Below are 12,117 nucleotides of genomic sequence, written 5' to 3'. Positions count from 1 at the left end.
AATCCTTAGGCAAGAGAATTCCCCAACTTCAGGCCTCAGGCTCCCTCACTGTGGGCTTCTAGAGAGAGACTCTTTCCTCAGGCGTTGTCTGCAGTCCCACATCATGACTTTTGCTCTCCCCACGGATCCCGCTTCTTGCAGACCCTGCCTCTGACCCTGGCCTGGCCACATGCGGCTCAGCTGGAGACACACGTGCTGGAGGCTCCTTACCAGGCCTGGCGGTCCCACCCACAAGCCCCTCTGCCCCATAAGTCTCCACAGTCAGGTCAGTGACTGGGTAGGCAAGATGGTGGAGGTGCCATTTCCAGTGCCCCGTTTGTCCTGTGTCCGCTTGGCTTGGGGCAAATCTTTCAGTGATTGCTTCTCCAATTCCACAAGCCTCTTCCTCTCTGCAGCTCTCCTACCTCCTCTCCTCACTACAGACTGAGGGGCCTCGAAGTCAAACTCATCCCCAGGCTCCTATCGATCACCTGTCATTTCTGCTGCTTAAACCGCAATTACTGGGCTTCCTACACTTGACCTGTAATTGAATTTCCTTGGGAACTCAATGACAAGATTGATTCAGTCTAATTGAGTCAAAGACCGACTCTTCATGCCATTCATCTAGTCCCTGTCTCTGCCTGGGGCTTTCTGAGCTGAAACTGTAAGACTTCCACAGTTTTTGTTTAAAAAGTCAAGAATCAGCTGACACCTTTCAAGCACCATTGCTTCAAATGATCCTATGGAACGTTGCTTTTCTTTCCTTCCTGTCTTGGCCAGCCAGAGGAAACTTCTGTTTTTAAACTTGCTTGTATTCTTTTCACATGAATGTTGAAATGCAATTCTAAGGGGAAAAAGTCTGGTCTTATTCAAAAGCAGGTTTGGAAATGAGTAAGAAGTCAGCACGCGGGCAGTTCAGGAAATTAGCAGTTTGCTCTTTGTAAATTTTCAGGATATGACTCAATAATAAAAAGACAAATAACCCAATTTTTAAATGGGCAAAAGATCTGAATAGACATTTCTCCAAAGAAGACATACAGGTGGTCAATAAGCACATGAAAAGATGCTCAACTTATTAGCCGTCAGGGAAATGCAAATCAAAACCACAACGAGATACCACTTCACATCCACTAGGTTGGCTATAATCAAACAGACAGGTTATAATCACTGTTGGTGAGGTTGTTGAGAAGTTGGAACCTTCATACACTGCTAGTGGGAATGTAAAATGGTACATTTGCTTTCGAAACAGTCTGGCAATTCCTCAAAAGGTTAAACATAGAGTTACTGTATGACCCAGCAATTTCAATTCTAGGTATGTGAAAACACATGTTCACACAAAAGTTATATGTAAATATCCATAGCAGTATTATTCATAATAGCCAAAAGGTGGAAACAAGCCAAATGTCCATTACTGATGAGTAGATAAATAAATTGTGGTATACCCATACAATGGAATATTATTCAGCCATAAAAAATTGAAGTACTTGTAAAAGCTCCAACAAGGATGAACCTTGAAAGCGTTATGTTAAGTAAAAGAAGCCAGCCACAAAAGACCACATACTGTACGATTCCATTTGTATGAAGTGTCCAGAACAGGCAAATATAGAGAGACAAAAAGTAGACTAGTGATTTTTTATAGTAGAGAGGGATGGAGAGGTTGTGGGGGATGATGGCTAAAGGGTGCAGCGTTGCTTTTTGGGGTGAAGAAAATGTCTTAAAATCGATTGCAGTTGTGCAACTCTGAGAAAAGACTAAAAACTATTAATTACACACTTTAAATGGGTAAATTATATGGCATAAGAATTATATCTCAATAAGGCTGTTAGAAGAAAAACTCCAGGAGGGAACCTTCCTGAGGCAGAGCCTAAAAAAAATGTGAATATGAATGTGGCTTTCTTATTTGGAAACAAAAAAATCTGGTTGGGGGGAAAAACACACAGGGAGGCTGGAAGGTTTTTTTTCTGTCTTTTTCTAACAAACTTTCATGAAAAATAAAGGGGAAGGGGAGGCAGAATGACTAGAAAGTTCTGAAAGAGAAATCTAGAAATGCTCAAGCATTTACCTAATGTCTTCTGACCAGTAAGATGCAACTAGGTAAAATGTTTCTGGAAAAGCAAAAGAAAACACTAATAATGACACATTACCAAACTGTTCTGAAATAGCTTCTTTTCTTTTCTCTTTTTTGTTTTTTGAGGAAGATTAGCCCTGTGCTAACATTTGCCACCAATCCTCCTCTTTTTGCTGAGTAAGACTGGCCCTGAGCTAACATCCGTGCCCATCTTCCTCTACTTTATACGTGGGACGCCTGCCACAGCGTGGCTTGCCAAGCGGTGCCACGTCCGCATCCAGGATTCGAACCGGCGAACCCTGGGCCATGGAAGCGGAACGTGCGAACTTAACTGCTCTGCCACCGGGCTGGCCCCTGAAATAGTTTCTTAACTTGATAAAAAGTATCCGTCAGAAATCAGAAGGTAACATCATAATTCAAAAATTAAGATCACACCATTAGAAGTAGTTCCATTAAACTCAGGAATCAAACAGGAATGCCAATTATCACCACTTTTATTTCATATTATCTGGAAGGTTCTAACCATCAAAGAAAGACAAGAAAAACATTAAAAAGCTATAATATTGATGAGAAAAAGCAATGATAAAACTCTCTACCTAGAAAATCCAAGAGAATCAACTGAAAAACTGGTCAGATACAAGAAAATATTTAAAAGGAGGTAAGAGCCAAGATAAATTTACAAAAAGCAATAGTTTTTCTGGGAACTTGGAACAACCAGTTAGAAAATGGGCTTTGCTGGGCACCAGTCTGTAAGGGACACTAAAATCTCACTAGACTAAACGGAAATCGTATGTAACCGTTCAGGGCAAATGGTCTTGTTGCTGCTCAAGTAGATGCTCATTACTCAAAGTGTGATCTGCAGACAGGCAGGGTGGGCACCACCTGGGAGTGTGTTAGAAATGCAGAATCTCAGGCCCCTCCCAGACCTACTGAATCAGAATCTGTATTTGAACAAGGTCCACAGGCAATCTGTATTCACATTGAAGTTTGAGAAGCACTGGACTAGACAACAGTCTAAAATGGAAATAAAAAACTACCCCTCACCAGCCTGGTTCTGTCTCAAGTATTTTTGCAACTTGTACGAGTGCAGGAGATCATCTCAAAAGAAGGCTGCCCTCAGTGCCTTCCCTCCCTATACCTATAAGCTGCCCTTCACATCAGGAGGTGGAACCAGTTCTCCTCCCCTTTGACCTGGGTTGGTCTTACCGACTTGCTGGACCAATACAGTTTGGCAGAAGCAATGCTCTGGGACTCCTAAGACTAGGTCATGAGACACCTTGCAGCTTTTGTATGAGCCTCTTGGACTTGCTCACTCTTGGCATGCTCCCTCTCAGAACCTAGCCACTGTGAGAAGTCCAAGCCCAGCTGAACTCCCAGCCAACAGCTAGCATCAGCTGCCAGCCACGTAAGTGTCCAGTCTAGTTGAGGAGTTAGATTTGCCACCATTTGCCTGCAAATCCTGGGCGAGAACCACTTAGGTAATTCTGGTCAACCCACAGCACTGTGAGCGAGCACCATAATACATTTTTGCTAAAACCGCTAAGTTTTGGGGTGTTTGTTATATAGTGATATATAACCAGAACAATGTACTACCCTTAGCCTGACCGGTCACCTGACAATTGCCTGAAATCAGAGGTCATGGTTAGCAAAAATTCTGTAACCAAATCATAATTGATCTAGTGCTGTATACCAGGGACCAGCGATTGGTTTTATTACCTAAATTTAATTCCTTAATACGCCTCCCAGGCAGTTAGCTGATTCAAAATATCACAAAAAGAAATGAGGAGAAGAAATGAACAACAGAAAAATGCAAACAGCTTAACAACCTGAAAGCCAGAAAAATAAACTTCCAAACTTTCTTAAACAAGACTATAACACTATATAGTGATGGGAATAATTGATGCTCAGTTTAAGTGACACAGAAACAGAAATGAAAGCCAATTCCAAATAAGTTAAAATGGTATGTTATAATCAGTGCATATAATAAATACCTTATTTAAAATATTTAAGAATAAGAAAGTAAATGTAATGACAAAAAAAGATCCCATTCATAATAGCAATAAAAACCTACATACCTGTGAAAAAACTGATTAGAAATGTGCAGGACCTATAGGAATAAAATTATAATTAAAAAAGAAATGGATAAATAGAAAGAAATAACGAAGATGAGAGATACACTATTGTAAAGACGAGAATTCTCCTAAATTGATTTGTGTTATATCTTCTTTCTTTGACGCCTTCACTTATTATCTCTAGTAATTTTGAGGTGCTCTTCACTTCATTTACAAAACATGGCAGCTTTATTTCTTCCCCCTCTTTATGTATATCTTTCTCTTCTCAAATAGCTTTGTCAGAATTTTTAGAGCTAAGTTAAATAGCGCTGATGATGTGTCCTTGTCTTGCTCCTGTTTCAGATAGGAATAATTCATGTTTCTCCATTAAGTGTAATTTTGACTTTTGGTTTTCAATAAAGCCTTTTTGTCATGTTAAAGAGGCAACCCTTTATTGCTTTTAGAAAGAGTTTCAATGAAGAATTCCCTTTCGGCATTTATGAACATAATTACATATGAAGTTTTACAATTTTTTCCAATAATATTGGTTATGCTTGATGACTTGAGCTTTAATAGAAAAAAACCAGAAATCGTTAAAGTATATTCTCCTTTTAAAGTTATAGTATATTTTGATTGCTAAAATCTTATCTAGAATTTTTGCACATCTGTTAATTCATGAGATTACCATATAAACTTCTTTTTTTAAAGATTTTATTTTTTTTCTTTTTCTCCCAAAGACCCCCGGTACACAGTTATGTATTTTTTAGTTGTGGGTCCTTCTAGTTGTGGCATGTGGGATGCCGCCTCAGCATGGCCTAATGAGCGGCGCCATGTCCGTACCCGGGATCCAAACCAGCGAAACCCAGGGCCGCCAAAGCAGAGCACGCAAACTTAACCATTCGGCCACGGGGCTGGCCCCTAAACTTCTTTTTTGATGTTATTCTTCTTAGACGTGATCAAAAATCTGTTTCATCAAAGGAATGAAACAATTTACAAAAAAGGTAACATAAATAGCAACCAAATTTTTTTTTAAAGTCTAACTTCACTAGGAAAAAAAGAAATCCTAAATAAAACCATAATGAGACAGTAAAGTAACAAATTGACAATTTAAAAAATAATCCCAGTTCAGAAAAAAGGAGTAGTGTTCATGCATTGTTGGTGGGAGTACAAATCAGTACAACCTTAAAATCATGTGTACATATCCCAAAGCTAATAAAATCGAAGGGAGAGGGAAGAGGAAGGTAGGATATCAATGATTTTTTGTTTCTTCCTTCTTGTAGTTTCCAAATTCTCTCGTATACACAAATATATTACTTTCATAATATAAATGTGCATATCCAAATTAAAACCACAATAAGTTACCACTACATGCTCACCAGAATGGCTAAAATTGTTGCTGAACAAAAGTGAAGTTCACTTGCCCGATGTGCATAAAGAAGCAGATTAATTACGGCATCAGCCTGCGTGCGGAAAAAGAGATCAGCTTTATTCTGCAAGATTGATCTGCAAGGAGACAGGGGGTGTGTGCCCTCAGATCTGTCTCCCCAATTCAGGATTTGGGGCAAAATTTAAGAGGTTAGGGAGAACAGGATGGCACGCAGAAACACTGGTGGGACAGATTTTGATTGGTGGGCTTCAAGCATTTATGATGAAGTTTTTACGACAGGATTCTAAACATTTACGATAAGGTTCTAAACTTTTATGACAGAGTTCTAAACATTTTTCTGTTAGATTTTTAAAAAACATTTTTCCTTTTTCTCCCAAAGCTCCCCGGTACATAGTTGCATGTTTTTAGTTGTGGGTCTTTCTAGTTGTGGCATGTGGGATGCCGCCTCAGCATGGCTTGATGAGCAGTGCCATGTGCATCCCCAGGATCGGAACCAGCAAAACCCTGGCTCGCCGAGCAGAGTGTGCGAGCTTAACCACTCAGCCACAGGACTGGCCCCTAAACATTTCTGATGAGGCAGGGAAGGAATTTTAACATTGGATCCTCCTGAATGAGGGACCCCTCACTTCTGATAAGACTCCGACTTTCAAGTTCCAGTTGTGTCCCAGTCCCTGGGTTCCACGGGATGGAGGAGCTTTGGTTCCGTGATCATTTAAGGTCAAGATTTCTTCTTTTGTGCATTCCCTGGCTAGATGACTTTGCAGATTTCTGAACGGTAATTCTTAGTCACTCTGTCAATAAGAGATGGGGTCAGCTGAACTGGTCCTGGAGGGCCTTGAGTTACAAAATGAAAAAGATTAACAGTATCAAATGTTGTAAGGATGGGGAGTAGCTGGGATTCTCATACATTACTAGTAGGTGTATAAACTGGTTCAACCACTTTGGAAAACCATTTGACAGTTAACTACGAGATCCAAACAGACCCACCAGCAATTCCATTCCTAGGTATACACTCAACAGAAATAGGTGCACACGTTTACCAAAAAACATACGAGAATGTTTGCCACAGCTTTATTTGTAACATCCTCAAACTGGAAATAACCCAAATGTCTGTTAAAGGAGAATGGATAGATTTGGTATATTCAAACAAAAGAGCACTATACTGTAGCGAAAAAAGAACAAATTACTGATGTGTGCAATATGGATGAATCTTGCAGACATTCTGATGAGACAAAGAAGTCAAACATTAAAAAGTGCATATTGATGATTCTATTTATATGAAGTTCAAGAACAGGCAACAATGTTCGTTGGTGATGGTGACTAGCGATCGCTGGGGAGCGGGTGAGCATTGACTAGGAGGGGGCACAGGGGGGCTTTCCAGCTGATGGAAATGGAAACGATCTATTCCGGTCTGGACAGCATCTGCTTTGGTGTTTACATATGTAAATTTTAATCAAGCTTGAGATTTATGCGTTTTAAGTTACACCTCAATAAAAAGGAAAGTAAAAGAGGTGCATACCCTTTAACCTACTTTAATTCTACTTCTAGAAAACTACCTTCAGGAAATAATCTTGCATCCCAGTGCAAAGATTTCTGTACAGAGATGTTCAGTGCAACAATAACGTATCATGGCAAAACCTATAGAGAGTTCTCACTTCAGCAGCATAGACACTAAAATGGGAACAACGCGGAGAAGATTAGCACGGCCCTTGAGCAACGAGGACACGCAAATTTGTGAAGCGTTCCATATTTTTAATTAGGCACATGTGTGTGGTGATGGATTGTAATTAGTCTTTGGGTGGTGAACATGATGTAATCTACACAGGAATTGAAATATAATGATGTACACCGGAAAAAAAATCTTTAGAGAAAACCTCACTGTCCAAAACTAGGGGACTGATTACAGACAATTATGGTACATCCATGTGATGTATTCTGCGGCCGTCAGAACTTAGGATGTATGAGAATGCTTAGTGGCCTGAAAAAATGTTCATATTCACAATAGAAACATATTTAACTAGTAAATAAGTTAAAGGTGCAGAACAGTGTGCACAAGTGGGAGTCCAATTATGTAGGAAACAAAAGTGGGTGAGCACAGGAAAAAACTGGAAAAAACTGACATAACACTGCATTGTCTTTGGCCCTGGAAATATGGGGCATGCATGCAAACGTTTCCCACTAGCATCCCCTTTTTCTAGGATTAGAATTGAGACCTGGGCTGAACTGGCCTCAGTGCTTCCTGATCCCCCGGGCCTCCTTTGTGACTTTTCTTCCTCAGCTTCTAGCAAACAAGCTCGCATTGTGAAATTATTAGGAGGATTGATAGAATCTGCTCTACTGCAGTGGGTTGTCTAAGACTAGAATCCCTCTGTGGGAGCTGGAGTCCCTAAATTCTACTTAAAACTTGAAGAACACTCTAAAATTATTGCTTGTGTTGAGGAGGTAAAACTTTTCCTCTATCCTCTTAGGTTCAGTGTCGGGGGGCTGTGAATTAAACTGACAAAAGACAGATTAGCAAGAAAAAAGACAAACTTTATTCATGTATGACTGTGGGAGCTCACAAAGAAAGTAGCTTGGCTCAATAATTAAAGACAGGGGTTTATATACCTAACCTGATAGGGGAAAGGAAGAGGTGGGAAAAAGGCTTCTACTAGAAGAACAAATGGGTTTCTTTAGGAAAGACAAATGGGCTTTTATGGGAAATAAGACGGTTCGTGATCATGTTTACGTATGTGCAGTTGTCTTCTTCGTCTTCTTCAAGGTCATGAAACTCCCCCAGAAGGGGATCTATGGTAGTTTCTCTCTTGGTCTCCTTCCTGGGAATGAAGTTGCCCAGAATGGATGTATGGCAGTCACTCCCAGAAGTTTCTGCTTTTAGTCAGATAAGGGAGGGTTCTGCATCCGTTGATTTCTCAAATGTCTTCAGCTCAAAATAATTTTTATGCCACTGTAGCATAATTTGGATCCCTTCACTTGCATAGAAAAATAATATTTTGAAATATTATCCACCTTTTCCCTGTTAAACCATAACCCTTTCCTCGTTCACTCTTCCAAGTATTCTGCATTCACTGCCTCAGAGAAAGAATGGCGCTATCTGAAGGCATAAGAAAAAGAAAGTCTTTTGCTGGCTTTTAAAGTCCCAAAGTTGAGGCCTTGTGGGAACAGGAAGGATTCTGGCAAATGGGATGTAGCTAGACTCTTCACTCCCAGGACGGGAGAAGACTGAGGGAAGAGAAGGGAGTGTATGCTGAATGTGCTCCACACTCACCCCAACACCAGGCTGAACCCCAAGGTGGGGGAAAGAATCAGGAATTTTGGAGAAGTTTGAGGATGCTTGGGCTGGAGCCCAAGGTTGGGAAAGACCCCAGAGCAGAAATGACGGAATGGTGTGCTCAGCCCCAGGAACCTGGGGCAGAGGCCTCTTGGGAGTCCCCGTGGTCCAGGTTGTGACAGAGTAACAGAGGTCTTGGGAGCCCCCCAGTTTCCCTCAGCCCAGAGGGCCAGGAGCAGCTGACTGAACTCCCTGGCCCAGAGAAGGACACGGAGATTCCAAGGAGAATCATCAGCTTCAAAGAGGCCTCTGGGATGTGCATAAAAAACTGGAAGAAAATGTGATTCTCTGGGTGATAGAATTTCAGATGACTTGTTTTCTTATTTATAATTTTGTTTGTTTTCCAAACCTTCTACAACGAGCAAGCTTGATAAGTGAAAATAAATTTTTTTAAACTCCAGTCAACAAATATCAATTGAGCAAATACTCTCTGCCAGGCTGTGTGCTAGAGTCTGAAACTGGTGGCCAGATAGCCACTGATGATTATTCCTAAAAGTCATGTAGATAAGCAATATATCATCAGACTCCCACAAGGTTCCTTACAGACAACATCTCCGATGTTTGGGTCACCAGGGTAGTGGTTGCTTAAGTTGTTTCAGGAGCTGAGAGTCAACTCCTTGTCCAGTTCAAGCTGGTTGAGACCACCAGCCCATCAACTGGGCCTGTGCAAGAGTCCAATAGGTGATCCTTTGACGTCAGGGGAGCCAAAAATTCCACCCTCAGATCATGCTAATGCCACCATTTTGTGAACATGCGTCCTGTGAAGAGCCATGAAGCTTGACCATGCTTGTGTAGATCGCTGATTACCTCACTTTTCCTCACCTGGATCATCTATGTTCACACTTCAGACCACCCTGCCCCTTTAGCCCATGAATCTCTCTGATCCCCATTTTCGGAGAGGCGGATTTCAGACTTGTTCTCTCGTCTCCTTGCTTGGCTGCCTTGTGAATAAACCCTTTTTCTGCTGTAAAATTTGTCACCACAGTGATCAGCATACTGTGTGGTGGGCAAAATGGGCCTGGTTCGGTAACAAGTCCTGTTCGGTAACAAGAAGATTAAGCTAAAGAACACAGGCCTTGTTCTCAAGCTGCTTAGGATCTATGGGAGCAGCAGATGTAAAAATGAGCATTAAATCCTGAGTGTAAGTGCCCAGAAACACACATCTTAAGCTTAAGTCCAAAGGAAGCCCATTTACAGCTGCAGGTTTTCTCATTGCACCCACAAATGTTCTCCATATTTGTCTCAATTGTTTTCTCGATAAAATTGGCAGTTGCACTTTTCTGTTTTCTACTCTTTTTTTAATAAACAGTGATAAATTATTCAAACATATACACAACCTAACACTTCTCTATGACTGCCATAAGACAACTGGAAATGTTGGTTAATTTGCTGATGTACAAAAGCCCAAATCCAGGCTAAAAAGGCAGTTTTGGGGTATTGGTGTATAAATTACAAATGGTGTTCTATAAGATACACATTAAAAAGTCAGGGATGACTTATAATGTGGACTGAACCTGAATCTGGCATGCTGCCACTCCCTAAGTCACTGGCTTATGGGTGATTTTCTATGATCAACTGATCAAGAATTAAAAGCATCTTTTGGTCCATAAATCTATATTTTGGTTAATTTTATGTATCAACATGTCTAGGCCATGGTACCTAGATATTTGGTCAAACATTATTCTAGATGTTGCTGTGAAGGTTTTTTTTTCGGGGGGGAAGCCCTGAGCTAACATCCGCTGCCAATCCTCCTCTTTTTTGCTAAGGAAGATTGGCCCTGAGCTAAGATCCATGCCCATCTTCCTCTACTTTATATGTGGGACGCCTACCACAGCATGGCATGCCAAGCAGTGCCATGTCCGCACCTGGGATCCGAACTGGTGAATCCTGGGCCGCCAAAGCAGAAACGTGCAAACTTAACTGCTGCACCACTGGGCGGCCCCCGCTGTGAGGGTATTTTTAAGATGAGATTAACATTTACAGTAAAGCAGATGGCTCCTCATAATGTAGGTGGGCTCATCCAATCAGTTGAAGGCCTGAATAGAAAGACTGCCCCAAGCAAGAAGGAATTCTGCCAGCAGGTAGCCTTTGGACTCAAATTGCAACTCTTCCCTGAGTCTCCAGCCTGCTGGCCTACCTTGCAGATTTTGGACTAACCAAGCCTCCACAACGGCATGAGCCAATTCCTTAAAATAAGTCTCTCTCTCTCTCTATATATATTTATATATACACACGCATCCTGTCGGTTCTGTTTCTCTGGAGAACCCTAATACAACCTGCAAATATTCATGTTCCATATTTTCCCTCACTAAAGACCCCCAGTGCAAAAGAAGCCTTACTCTCATGCCGCACACCAACACTCAATTTGTGGCTGTTGGTGGTTCTTCCACAGTCAACCAAGAAGGCAGAGGTGGTAAATTATCATCAACATCAGCAGCACTGACTTCCTGCTCTGATGAGGCACAACTCCAACCACCAGTGCCGAGGCCAAGCCATGTGGTTGGAAATCCTGGCTTGAGAGCCCAGAGCCAGCCTTAAATCATTTCAGCACAGATACAACGAGACGTTTTGCTCACCAATTTTTGACTATTAGGTATTATTTTTACATTAGAATTTTAAAAGAAAATCCATGTACATGGTAAAAATAAAATTCAAACAGTAAAAAGTGGCACCAAGTGAAAAATGAATTTTCCTAGTAAGAGCAGCTCAGAAGACAAGGGGGGCCCAGGCCACTTCCTTCTTCTTCTTTTTTTTTTTTTTTTTTTTGGTGACTTCTGATATAGCAAAGGAAAAAATGCCAAAGAGAATTACTGTGAGATAATAGAAAAATATATATTGGTCTCTGCCCCCAGTTCCTCACACAGGGCTCTTGAAACCCTTATAATTTCCTGGATGATAAGAGCACTAGGAGCATCTCTTGTTCTAATATTTGGTCTCTGCCCCTGGTTCCTGACACAGGACTTCTGAAACCCTTGTAATTTCCTGGGTGACAGGAGTGTCTTTGTTCTAAGGAAGTGACTCTGGTCACTCCTGGTCACTCCTGGAGGAGGGCTGGCCACGGGAAAGACCCAGCCATGATCAGGAGTTTGGAATTATCAGCCTCTCACCCCCATTCTCTTGAGAGGAGACAAGGGCTAAAAATGGAGTTAATGACCAATCATATCTACATAATGAAGCCCCCATAAACATCCCAATAGTATGGGGTTCAGAGAGCTTCCAGGTTGGTGAACGCGTCCACAGTGGGAGGGTGATGCACTCCAGCTCCACAGGGACGGAAGCTGCTGTGCTCAGGACCCTCCCA

The 12,117-nt window shown here is 41.5% G+C and overlaps 1 non-coding gene across 1 annotated transcript; it reads left to right on the top strand.

The window, feature by feature from the left end:
- Nucleotides 1-7,132: 7,132 nt before the first annotated feature.
- On the top strand, nt 7,133-7,239 carry LOC139074246 (U6 spliceosomal RNA). Its single transcript, XR_011523782.1, has one exon. It is a non-coding gene; the product is annotated as a U6 spliceosomal RNA (small nuclear RNA).
- The last annotated feature ends 4,878 nt before the right edge of the window (nt 7,240-12,117 follow it).

This window comes from Equus przewalskii, chromosome 10 (genome assembly GCF_037783145.1).
Source record: "Equus przewalskii isolate Varuska chromosome 10, EquPr2, whole genome shotgun sequence".
Classification (NCBI taxonomy): Eukaryota; Metazoa; Chordata; class Mammalia; order Perissodactyla; family Equidae; genus Equus; species Equus przewalskii.
The sequence above is the reverse complement of the archived record's forward strand: the minus strand, read 5'-3'. Positions and strand labels throughout refer to the sequence as shown.